This window comes from Pygocentrus nattereri, chromosome 10, assembly GCF_015220715.1.
Source record: "Pygocentrus nattereri isolate fPygNat1 chromosome 10, fPygNat1.pri, whole genome shotgun sequence".
NCBI classification, from domain to species: Eukaryota; Metazoa; Chordata; class Actinopteri; order Characiformes; family Serrasalmidae; genus Pygocentrus; species Pygocentrus nattereri.
This window is the reverse complement of record NC_051220.1, coordinates 28,387,762-28,401,275: the sequence shown is the minus strand read 5'-3', so window position 1 is coordinate 28,401,275 and position 13,514 is coordinate 28,387,762. Positions and strand designations below refer to the sequence as shown.

At 38.8% G+C, this 13,514-nt stretch overlaps 1 protein-coding gene across 1 annotated transcript in view; it reads right to left on the bottom strand.

Moving 5' to 3' along the window:
- Positions 1–13,514, bottom strand: part of ctbp2a (C-terminal binding protein 2a) — a 47,241-nt gene extending 33,727 nt beyond the window's left edge. The window contains exon 1 of the mRNA XM_037541889.1: positions 13,162–13,514. The gene's annotated coding sequence lies outside the window, so the exon portion shown is untranslated. The remainder of the gene's footprint in view (positions 1–13,161) is intronic.

Here is a 13,514-nt window from a genome sequence, read left to right as displayed (position 1 = left end):
CAGACATGGGTATGTTTTTGTTTCTAACTAAAATGGCTATATTTGTGTTGTAGACGTCCCTCCTGGTTCCTTTCACCACCACTGTAATGAAATCTGAGTCAGCAAGTTTCTCTGGTATGGAGCATTTCACATCAAATCACTCTTAATGTCTTTGTTTACATTTTTAAAAAATACTTCTGCGGGATGAAAAAATAAACAAATACTACTTTGAAAAAACTTAACTACTTCATGAGGTTTGAGGCAAGTGTGATAATTCAGGTATATGGTTGGCATGATGCTAAGTGGTGTACATATGCTTCCATTACTTGCTAGCTATGTGTCATGATTTGAGTGCAAGAAGTAAAATTTGTCTGGGCTGATCTACCACATCTGGGGTAAGACTGCAGAAATTAGATTGTTTGCCAAACTTTCACTCCGAAATAGTTGTTTTGAAACATAATGTGAATACTATATTGGAAATATCAGGTTTCATTAATAAAAAAATGAAGAGAAGCCAATCAAGAAGAAAAAAAATGAGACAAACAAACCCCACACTGAGCCGGACTCTCTCTCAAAACACAAGCACAGCCGGTGATTTAAGATTTTGTGGCCTCTCAGTCAACCTGAAAGCGATCACAACACGCACCCCACATGCACTCTGAAATACTAAACCATTATACAAAAGCATGCCTCAATTTCAGCCATTATGCCGGAGGCCAAATATCAGTCATTCAGACTGGAGAGTGGAGGCACTCAGGGCACCATAATAGAGCTTTTTATCATGGCCCTCTGTCATCAACATAAATAACAAACTCAGTTCTTCTGAATCCCCTGCTGTCTGACTCCATTTCTCACCCACTCCCTACATTTCATTCGCAGACTGTACGCCATAAACTCATGAGCCTCTGGTAACCATTATTCCTGCTTTTGACTGCATTACTTTCATTTATACTACACCAGTGTGAGTCACATCACAACCTATCACAGAGAACATGACTGCCCATCAGCAAACAACATGTTAGCAGCATACAGACAAAAAAAACTAACATTTAATTTCAAATAATTCACATGAAAATACTAATGGTGAAGCATTCAGTTCTGTTGACAGAGTGTTCTCTCACAGTCTGGCTTCCATCAATCTCAGCATGCACAGAACAGCTTAAAGCCCAGATGACACTAATGGAAAACACACAGTGCACCCTATAATTAGATAAAGGCTGCATACACTACAGGTGCACATCTGACACATACACAGAAACACGTGTGCTTCTCCAGTGCATGTGTTACTTATTTCCACCCTTGTGACAAACCCTGCGTTTCAAAAATAGCAACTTTATAGGAGTTCATAGCTTCACTTTACAGGACTGAGCGAAAGCCGAAGACCAAACATCATTTTTATACATTTCCAGAGAATACAGCCCAAAAGCATCATTTATTCTTTTTTCAGGAGATACTTTTGAAGAGACTAAATGTTCAATAATCCACATGCATTAAAAAGAGGAGAGTCACAGTAAATCAACAGGACCAAAACTAGAGCTAAAAAAATAATTAAAATAGTCTAACAACCACACAAGGCCTGGTAGACCACCAAAATGGGCACCATCAAATTAAAATCACTTAAAGTTTTAATCTGGAAGAAGCAGGAGAAAAATCAAGCTCCACTCATGCTCTCATTTAGATCTGAATAAATCCACAGGTATTTCTGTACATCCATCCACTGTGTGAACTCAACATTATTGGTGTGAAAAGAACAATTTGCAAATCAAACAAAGGCGTGGCTGGTGTTCTTAGAACAATGGACTGACCACCCTAGAGTCCAACCTCAACATCACAATGTGAGAAGCAGAAACTGCAACCAACCTCGAAGACTAAACTATTGATGATTTCTTTCAAAAAAAGAAAGCGAGTCTCCTGAAAAGAATGGAATCTGTAATGAAGGCAAAAGGTGGACGCACTAAACACTGAAAAATGTAATTATATTTTGTTGTATATGTTGTTGAGGCTGTGAGCAAGTTTCTGTTAAATATATGCTGTCTATTTTTTCTTGATGCAGAACAGCAAAAAAGTACTTAATGTTTTTTGACTGCAAATGAAATAAATGAAGTGTGGTCTTTGACTTTTGCATAGTACGGCATATTAATACAATGAGACTTAACTCCAAAAAAAGACAGTTTCCTTAGGTCTACCTGTCATGAAATTTTACAAAGTAAAGGGAATCTGGCATTTATAAATTATGCAAAAAGAGAAAATGGAAAAGGCTATATGGGAGTTATGTTGTGCTGAATTAAGATGCTGAGTGGTGAAACAACAAAAGGCTAAGTGAACACATTCTGATGTGTGGATTACCCAGTAGGCAGTGTGTCAGGATTCAGAACCCTTCTCAGATTCTCAGCTTGTTAACACCTCCTAACAGGCCACTAATTAGCAGCAGGGGACCTCACAGCTCAATCAGTTAAACACACCAGTGAGCGCTGCTCAGCAAACATTACAAGTTAGAGGCACAGGAGGGGAGCAAACCTATCAACAAAATCAGACAGCAAACATACAGAATCAAATGAGTAAAGTACAAAGAATTTTCTATCAAGACATCTGTAATGGGGGACATTCACACTCTCTCTGGGTACAAGGAACCTCAATATAAAAGTCATAACTGGTACAACAGTGTCATCTCACATCATACATCTCTGCACAAGGTTCACCCATTTTTTTCCCCTTCACCTAAAAAGTACATCATACAGTATCAGAAAGCAAAACTATATTTGAGATTACTTAACAGTTCAGTAATGTTGGTGAGGTGCTTCCATCGGTTTGGTTTCTGGCTTCATTATTTATTAGCTACCAGTACATTAGTTTCGTATCTCCAATCCAAAACCAAGCTGCAAACTTTGGACATCAGGCATGACTTGGCTGACCAACTACATTTGGTGTTGGAGGATTACTGCAGACAAAGCCCCAGCCTGGACAAATGGTTTTCAACTCACTAGCATGCTAATTACATTAGCTAGCTAGCTAAAGTGTTGGTGCAAAACTAAACAAAACAGTACAGATTACCATGGTTGGGATGTTAGTTTGCCAAATGCATTAGCTAGTGTTACTTGCTCCTTCAAAATGGTAAAGGTTTGCTTTATAGTTGGTTACTTCCACAAACATGTTTAGCTAGCGTAAATAGTTTTTTGAACTAAAGCACTAAAATTAGGTTTAGGGATAAGATCAGATGCAAAACCTATCACACTAGCTAACTAGAAAGAGAGAAAGATATCCAACTTTATTGAATTTAACTAGAGCATGCCTTCTCTGAAACAAGTTATTTATGCCAACAAACTTTATCTAATATTAAAGGAGAACTCCTCGGTTATTGAGTGCATATACATGTACTCAATAATCCCATCATAATCGTATTTCTGCAGTTATCCGAATATTCAAATGGTCATTTAAACGCCAGACTCTGATCTAGAAATCCGATAAAGACAGCTGGATTTCAGCTCAGTAATCAGATTTCTCAGTGCATGTATATTTGTACTCCGATTTCTATTGGATTTCTCAGTCTGCGCATGCGCAAGAGCAGAGGGTGGATGTCACGAGACACAGCAAAATACTTTTGGAGAGGCACTAAAACCAAACACAAAAATGAAGGAGTTAAAATGTTCATCTTCTGGATGATGCATGTTCATATTTTCAGGTAAAGTGGAGCAATGTTTAAAAAAAAAAAAAAAACATGAAGGTTCAGTTTTACATTTATGTCTCGTCTTCATTTGATTACTCAAGAGCATGTAAACGTGTTGATGGGGTTACTGACAAAATCTGATTTTCTGCAGGTATCGGATTATTAAGTGCATGCAAACGCACTTATTGTTAAGATGTAAACAAGTTATGCAGAGTGGATAAATGTGAAATGCATAGCTGTAGATCTACAACAAGATTTCTCAACAAAGAGTATTTTTCACAGTGGTGGCAATAGGAGCCAGATGTCCGACTCTTTGCTGTACGGATACAGATCTATCACTATTTTATCATTATCAAAGTTACATTTAAAACTCAAAAGACATATGTAGGTTCACAAGTGGTTTTACTGATAAATAAAAATGGATATACTTCTGTAAACAACCCCTGGTTCTCATCACCACCACTGCAAAGAAATTTGAGTCAGCAAGCTTCTCTACAATGTACCATTTCACATCAAACCACTTTAAATGACTTGTTTACATCTCACATAGACGAGGGCAACATGATACTTTGCTGTCATGATACATAATATACTATTCTGAGTATATTGCAGATATTCAACTCAAATACTGAACAACTGCATGTTCCATAATTTGTCATATTTAACTGGATTTAATGCAGTGCCATGAGTCAAATGCTGAATACAAATTATTGTGCTAAGAGTTTTTGATAGCCCTTTCTTAAATGCAACTCTAGGACTGCATTGTGTCTGTGTGTCAGAACATTGTGATACAGATTGTATACATGTAAATGTCTTCAAATATCATAATATGATATTTTTGCCCTCTCACCCCCACCCCTAACCTCAACAACTGAATTATGCAGAGTTTTTGGGACACCTCCCTTTAATGTGAGCTACCTCAACAACACTATAGACAGCCAGTTAACACAGCTAGTTTGCTAGCCAGCTGGCCAACGTCCACCCAAACTGGGGCTTCTTCTGCCAAAGCAGAAGCTTTGTCCACCCTGGGGCTCAGTATGCAGGGCTGCAGCTGAACATCACTGAAAATGACCCTTAAATAAGTTTATTACAAACAAATTAATTTTAATAAAGAGAAACTTTATTATAAAATAACTTTAATGAAGAGAAAAAGTGTTCAGTTAACTTCAGCGAACCCAGACAACCTTCCGTCTTGCAAAATGTGCTCATCTGTGAGAGACTGGAGCGTGGGAGTGCAGGCTGGCATCGCCAGAAGAAGGGAGGAGAACACATGCTCAGTCCAACAGAGAGACATGCAGTCTGAACATGAAAACACAAGAGGAGGGCTGGAGACACTCCTCTAAAACTTTTCCTTAAAAGACCTATCCTTTATATACTCATGAATAAAATCTGAACTCCATCCCAACATAATGCCATTTGAGAGAAAAATGAAAACCATGAAATGATTTTAAAGAAGGAAGAGATTCATTGTAGTCTTATCATCAGTTTACACAAACTAAATGTTAATGAGCCGTTTGGGTATTGTTAAGTGTTGGAGCGATGCTAAAGTGGTGATATTTCTGAAATTACAGCTTCGAATGGAAATATTATCAATGTCGTTTATATATCTCAAAGGGGTGGGCAGGAGCTTTTCAGAGGAGACAAAGAGATCACCTGTATCCACTTCAAAGCCATGTCTGTGCTTTAAAGTGCTCTCTCCCACAGAGCATGAATTACAGCTGTCCCATTCACCAACCTGCTGCTTTGATTTATCTGCACCTGTGAGCATGTGTCCACGCGAGAGAGACAATGACGGCTCCGCTGCGTTTTGTGATTGATATGTCTGAGCGACTGTGATGCCGCACTCAGTCCTTTTAGTTTGTGGGTAATTGATTATACTGTTTTACAATACAAATGTCATAGTTCAACGTTAAATACTTTGCAGAAATGCTAACTGATAGCACTATTCACTCTGCTCTGCAGATATTTCAATTTCCACACATACTTGCAAAACGAATATGGACTATGGAAACGGGTTTGTTGTCACTGATCATATTTGAAGTGCTTGACATTTTGAAAGAGCTCAGCATTGCTTTGTTGAGTTGCTATGTTAAATATGCAGATCCTTTTCTCTCTCAGCACTCCGTCTTCTGAGGGAAATCACTGCAAGCATGAATCTTAAACAGTGGTTTTTATCCAGGAACCTTTGAAATGCCATTGCCAATAAAGACCTGCTGCAGACTCCCTCACCTTCTTTAGTGCGTGAAAGTGAAAGTGAAAAGCCACGACGTCCACAAGCCACACCCAGTGCAACAGCACGCTATGCGACTGCAGAGAGACAGAGTGACAAATTCACCTTTCAGCACAACAGACAGAAGCTCAGAATGTGCGTCTTTTACTGAGACTGATACATATTAATGTGCTCACTCCTTCGCAGAACTGACCTTTTGTTTTAACTCTGCAGGGAAACATTAGAAGGAAAAAGAAACTTTTTTTTTTTAATGAAAGCCTGAAACTGGGAACACAGGGTTTAAATTCACTCATGATTACTTTACCCTCCTCCTACACAGTGCAACTCTCTGTCTATCACACCGTCTTTCACCCCCTCACTTTAACTCATACTAGCACACAACTGAGACAATGTAAAAGAATATTCAATGTGAAATTCTGTAGCATATTAAGAAAACGATCCATCTGTATGTTCTTACTCATTCTTGATATGTAAATTAAGAGTCATTAAACAAGTGTAAACAAGACCAAGGAGATATTTCACAAAACATGCTTTTCACTTAAGCCTTGACAGCAAGCTTGAAAGGTAAGGGACTTTCCTATTGAATAAATCAATCCTCACTGCTTGAGTTACCCAGCTTTACTGAGATTTTACTGCATTGGCATACAAACACAATATGGAGATAAAGCCACCTAGTGATATTCTGTATTAACTGATGAGGTTTATTTGAACGTTCTCTCTATGACCTGCATAACAAAGACAATGTGTTATGGTATAACTAGATGATACAACACCACTTATTCTTTTCTGATACTGATTCAACATATTTTCTTTAAAAGAGTTCAAGCTTTAAAATGAGCTTCTTTAACTGAAACACTTCACTTAAGATTAGCATATAGGGGTGGGTTACATCAATAAGGATAAAGCCTAAACTGAAACCTAATATTCAGGGTTAGGCTTTAGATTTGAGTAATTATAGTACTTCTACTGTAAAACTGCACCTTACAGAATGACAGAGCATTTTTGTATTTAAAATATCATTCAAATGACCAGCTGGTTTGTGTATAATTTAAGCAGTCTTCTGAGTTTTGGCTAAACCCCTTCCTGTGATGCCAAACCTTTTATGAAGTTAGACCATTTAAAACATCTGAATATTTTTTTGCCTCTGAAAGTTGTTTTTATACAAGCCTGCGTTTGTTTTTACTCAATATGGAAAAAGAAAGCTGAGAAAATGATTAGTGCCGAGGGTAATTTGGTACTGTTTATTTTAACTGCCGAATCCATCAGGGAGTCAATAGAAATTAATGGCAGGTTAAGGTTCTAATCACAGATTAAGGCTTTAGTCAAAATTTGCTAATCCATGCTTAAAATTACACAATTTACACACAATACAACCCAGATTAACAAACACTTTGTTATCTCTAAACTCTGTTCAATATAAACCTTGTTGGGAAAACCCACCGTGAAAGTATGCCATCATGTTCAGACTACTGAAACACACAATATTTGTGCTATTTAGGCTAGGTTGTTTTACATATATCAGGAGAACCCCCCCAACCCCCCCACCGAAATTTGATCTGAAATTGTTTTCTGGATTTTGGTGGTTTGGATAGTGTAGTGGTTAACACCTCTGCCTTGTAGACTGGAGTTCAATCCCCCACCTGGGTAAGCCCCCTACACTATACCAATAAGAGTCCTTGGGCAAGACTCCTAACACCACCTTGGCCTACCTGTGTAAAATGATCAAATTGTAAGTCGCTCTGGATAAGAGCGTCAGCCAAATGCCAGAAATGTAAATGTAGAAATGTAGATTTTTTGTTGGCCTGACGCTAATAGGCCATCTCTAGACTTTACAATTACAATTTAGACAATTACAATTTAGCTGAACATGTGGATATTTTTTTTTTCCAAATGTCAAATCTGAACATTTTCAGTTTTTCCTCATTTTCTTTCATTTTATTTTAGCAGTTTCCAGGTTCCAGAACGAGTGGAGTTCCCTGTTTGCAAAAGACAGCTCCACATCCAGGGGCGTTCCACAAATTTCAAGGCCCTGTGATCAAACATAATGACATCAAACAAAGCTTATACAGGGGTGTAACTTTACTGTACACCCTAACAGCTTGCCTACTGCACATAAAGCTTTTTAGTCTAGACCTGCTGAGGGTCCCCTCCTGGTAGGGGAAAAGGGCAGGAAGTTGCACTCCCCCCCCAACGTGACCTTCCAACCACACCACACATTTAATAAGTAGGGTGTGGTAGTGTAGGTTGAGGGCTTACACACTACACACCAAGTTACTCCATTTGCATTACACTCACAGCAGACATCGTCTAAAAAAGGCTTTACAAAAGTATTGATCCCCAACACGCAAGCCAAAGAATACAGCCAAACCTGCCAAATGTGTAAATGGAAATGTAAAATTCCTGAAGAGCATGAGGAAACCAGAGCGACCAGAACTTTTAACAGCAACCCACTCTCCTCTGGGCAACACCAGAAAGAAGAACAGTCATTTACAAAAGTAGGAATAAACAGAGGCACTCCCATCATACAGATCTGTGAAGCTATGCAGACACCCAGCCGACTGGTATGCTGCATAGCAATGTAACAAGATCATACACAGACCACCTATAGTTGTATGCACAAACTACATTGAAGTTAACACATCCTCTACAGAGAACACGTTTCTACACATTTTCCTGCACAATTATTGTTCATTTGCTGAATTTAACATATTGGAAAAAATAAAAAACATAACACGACAGTGCAAAGTAGTTTGCCCGAGTGCATATATGGAGGGTAGTTTTTGGAATTTTAACAACACAAGGTCTGAAAGATTGACTCCAGGGATAAAAGATCAAGACCATTATGGATGGCTTAAGTATCAAACACAAAAGACATGTTGCTTAGGCTGACCCTCCTGTGGTTCACTCAGGGCTGTTCAGCTCCTCCTGACTGAATGGAAGCAGCATGGCACTGAGCATCTCCATCTGTCTCTACATGCAGGGCTCTACTGGATCTGGCCCTTTTGCCTCATCTGTGTGTGCATGCATACAAGTGCAAGAGTGAATATCAAAGAGACAGTTCAAGTCTATTACCCTAGACTCATCACATTCACAGCTCAGGGAGAAAAATCAGAGCCATCAAAATAATTTTCCAGAGCTATGAATTACATTAGGGCTGAATGTTTCCTCTTGGGCCAGATGCCAAGCTATAATTTCATACCAATTATGTCTCTGTAAAGCAATATTAAAAATCCTTCACATTGAATTCCTTGCCTTTGAAAATATCTTGGCATATTGCTCTGGAGAATACTGAACAGGAAAGAATGAACATGCACAAAATATGTTATTAGAAATGAGGTAATTTACTAACGTTCATAGTTGCTGTGCAGCTCAAGGGTCTGTAAAATTCACACTGCACTCACCTCCTCCTCACTACAAAACACACTGCTCTGTAGGCTTAATGGAGCTTTTTAACTTTAATAATCAAAAAGGGCTCTTATATTAACACTGGTGATGAAAATCTCATCACTGACAACCTGCACTGCTTAATTACCCTCAGTGGACTTCTAGAAATATGTGTGATGAAATATTAACATAAAACATCTATTTCTCCTTCACTGTTCTTTTACCTGTTTTATCTGGTTATGGCAATGACATAAGAGAAGGCACCTAGCACCTAGAGGCAGTATACGGCCTGAAATAGAACTGTAAATGAAAAATGTGGAGAAAATCTATGGGAATGTACATTTTGAACGTGTGAAACACCAGGATAATTACAGCCAGCATAACATCTCCCAGAACCATATGCAGCGTAACTATTATTATACATTGGAGAAAATATTCAAATACAAATCTGGGGGTGTAACGATACAAACATTTCTGAAGTATCTGAATCAATTTAAAATGTACTGGTTCTACAGAGGTCTTATGGCAAGGGGCACATAGATTAAACTTTTAACATCCAATTTTTAGCACTCTAAAAACATACAATCCAGAAACTACACCCAATAGAAATTATTAATCAAAACATAAATGTGAGCACATACAGCATAATACACATCCAGAGGTCAAATTAAGATTATTGACAGCGGTTCCCACAAAAGACGGCAAATGAGAGACCCTTGGAAGAGATTTAAACCTGTGGTGGCAATACACAATATTGAAATTATTATACAATACTGAAATTATTGGAGATGCAGTAGGGCTGGGCAATATCACAATATATACCATTATTGTCATAAATTATGCCACAATACAATTCAGTATGCTTTTCTGAACATATAGTGCATATAATCAGTACGTACAGAACACTGATCAACTGCATGTTTTATTATAAAGAGAGCAAAACTAGTCCCATTTAACTTGATTTAGTGCAAAATCCATGATGCCATATACTGCATAAAAATAATTTCATTCAGTTTTTGATAGTCTTTTTTAAATGAAACTACAGGTTCTTTTTTCTCTGTTCCAACTGATCATGTTAAACATATTGTATACTGCGAAGATTTCACAATATTATATTTTCACCATATCACCCATCTCTAGGACACACAATGGTATCAGACTGATATCCATACCGATGGACATTTTCCTAAAACATGGACTGATGTTTCTGATATATAGACTGATATTTCAAACCAATGTTTGATGATATTTATTGTACTCTGGCAGAGCAGACCATTTAGGTGATGCTGGGCTACTGCACTGAAATATCTCCATTTTACTTACTGTACTGCATTTGTAACAACCTATAAAAATGTATTACCCTTCACCAAGTTTGTATTGCTAATCCAGATTAATCTAGTCACAGTTTCTACATTGTATTTATGTCTAAGTATTAGCATCAGTAGATATAAACATAAAAATATTGGCTATAACTTTCAGCCCATAGATTCCATGTTGGTGCATTCCAAAAAGTATTACACCCTGTACTTAAATTATTACTTCCTCAGTCAATCTTTACCACAGCATAGCAAAATAATGTTGTTTTATCTGGGCTGAGAATAAGTTTAATTTAAGTAACTCAGCTTGCACTGCAGCAACACTCGTCACAAGTGCAAATGGCCTTCAAAAAATTTGCATTGAAATACACACAAATAAACCAGTGGAGGCAGCACAAATTCTGTCCTTTCATGCCTGCAGATTGGAGTTTGCAGGTCTGCCCCCCACCAACCTGAATAAGAGGAAATCATAAATATTAAAGTGTGTTTTCCTGTCTCAGTCATAGTTTATGTCCGTCTCGTGCTGTCATGTGATTCTGTGTGTGATGTGTTACCGCCTCAGGGAGGTGGAGAAGGCGGGGAGTATTTACAGATGGGACTGGGAAGAGGGGGATGTGTTCAAAATCAAGGTCACCTGTCATTTCACCTTAACATGCAACCGTGAATACGTAACAGCCTATAACAGTACCAGATCCCACATGCAAGGAATTGAACACACACTCCTCAGGCTATGGAAAGGAAGTGTTTACCAATCAGCTTTTCTTGAGGGACTTCACAGCAGACTGGTCAACTGTTACTACTCAAGGTTATCAGACTAATTAAATATATTAAAAAGTCATCAGTCCTGTATAGAAAACCAGATCAGACCGTGCACCGGTGCAGAGTATTTTTTAGGGACGTCTCACTGAACAGGTGATCGGACCACCATAGAGACAGTAGAGAACTGAATGAAGATCATGTTTCTGTGGCCAAACTACACCTCACCGACAAAAAATCATTTCCTCACTCATCTCTAAACACACAAAGGTGGTCCTTATAAGTTAGTAATAGATTAATAGTAATAAGCTATTGACTACTTTGACGATTAATTGAATAATCAGTTTTTAATGCAAAACAATAAAATAGACTATTACAAGAAACTATGCATAGCTTTTTAATTTCATTATTCCAAAACACTTCTTGGAAAAGCCTTTAAAACACTGTGTGTGTGTGTGTGTGTAGACTAAACAAAAAATGCATAGAAATATGTCTATCATGCTCCATCTTTCACAGGCTCTTATTTAAATCTATGCATCATCATGATCATACCCATCATATCTAAGTACTGCCAAACCATCAATAAGGTCATTTTAATGCATGTTAAATGCAGAACCCAGAATTAATAGAAGTGAGTAATGGGGTTTAATCTATTAATTAATAATTAATTGTGGCAGCATAAAACACACACACACACACACTTGTGTCACATTCTTCCCTCGCCTCACACTTGACATTGAACTGGATCTGGTATTATGGGCTCTACAAGGAATCCACATCTATAATAAATCCATAGTTAAAGCACACAGCAAACCTCCCTGTGCTGAATCCAAACTTCTAGTGATGATTTAACAAGCCGCTTTTATTATAAGATTTCTGTTTTTATTTAAACAAATATTTAACTGGGAAAAAATACTAATTCACAGAGTTTGCCTTTTTGCACTGGAGTTTTGAGGATAATTTAATAGAAGCCAGTCACCCAAAAAATCTTGGACACTCTTGACTCCCAACACCATTTAGCTACAGTAGCCCTGTAGCAACAGTGCACGACAAAAGAAGCAAACTTTAGCACCAACCATATTCCGGTCAGCCGACCGTGTTTGAGGTGGAGGAGGAAATTGCGTTCATTTGATTTCAGACTGAATTATCTCCGCAAGTCCATATGGATTCAAATGGGCACAGTTGTAATTCATTCAACACTGTGCATAGTGTGGATCACTGGGCTGTGCACTTACAAAACGCTTTAGAATTCAGTGCAGGGCACAGGCGAGCTACTCGAGGTCTGCCATGTCTAGCCAAGTCTAACCTGTTGTGGCAGTGTGGCGGTGTTGTTTTAACTCTATTAGTTATCTTTCGGAGACAGCATGGACGCAACACGTTCTCTCCTCGTGGCACTAGAGTATGTCTAATATGCTTTCATGCACAGCTCCGCCACTCGCAAACTGCAGGCTTCCGAGTAGTGATTTTTGGACAGTGATACTCTAAAGTGCCCTGCGAACCCCCAAACAGCGTACTGCCCCCGCCCTCGTGTTTTCATGGCGCAGACACGGTAAACGAGAAAACCGCACACGGGCGGTCATGTACCCGCCTAATTATAGTCAAGGAGGCTAAAGTTGGCTTCCAATTCTCCAGCGCATTCTTCGAATTTGCCCGTTCCACCTTAAATGGTACAACAGTTACACTTCGGCGCTTCGGGCAACAGAATGTAACTGCTGCACCATTTAAGGTGGAACGGGAAAATTCGAACAAGAAGCTGACTTTAGCCTGGTTTCTAGTCACCCAACAGACACCAAGTCAGCGTGGTTTAAATGAACATCTCAAGTTGGTCTTACCTCAGTCACGGATGCTTTTTCAGCTTTTTTAACGGCCCAGCTGGTTCCAAACCCGTCTCTCTTTCTACCTTACTAACAATCCACCTACCACAATAGCGCGCTGTGTTAGGGATTATGCTAACCTGGGAAACGACACAGAAACTTAGCCCACTGGCACTGTGAAAGTAAAAAACAGTGATAATGACCCGAGGAGAACCGGGTGGTTCGGATTTATCAGCTCGTTCCCAGTCAGAGGGCTTAACGGACAGCAGTTTTGGTCGGTGTGATGGACCTGGCTGCGATGCTATTCTTTTGGCTGCTCGGTTTCATCTTGCCCACTCGCGGCGGAGGCATTGAGGGGGAATGTTTCTCAT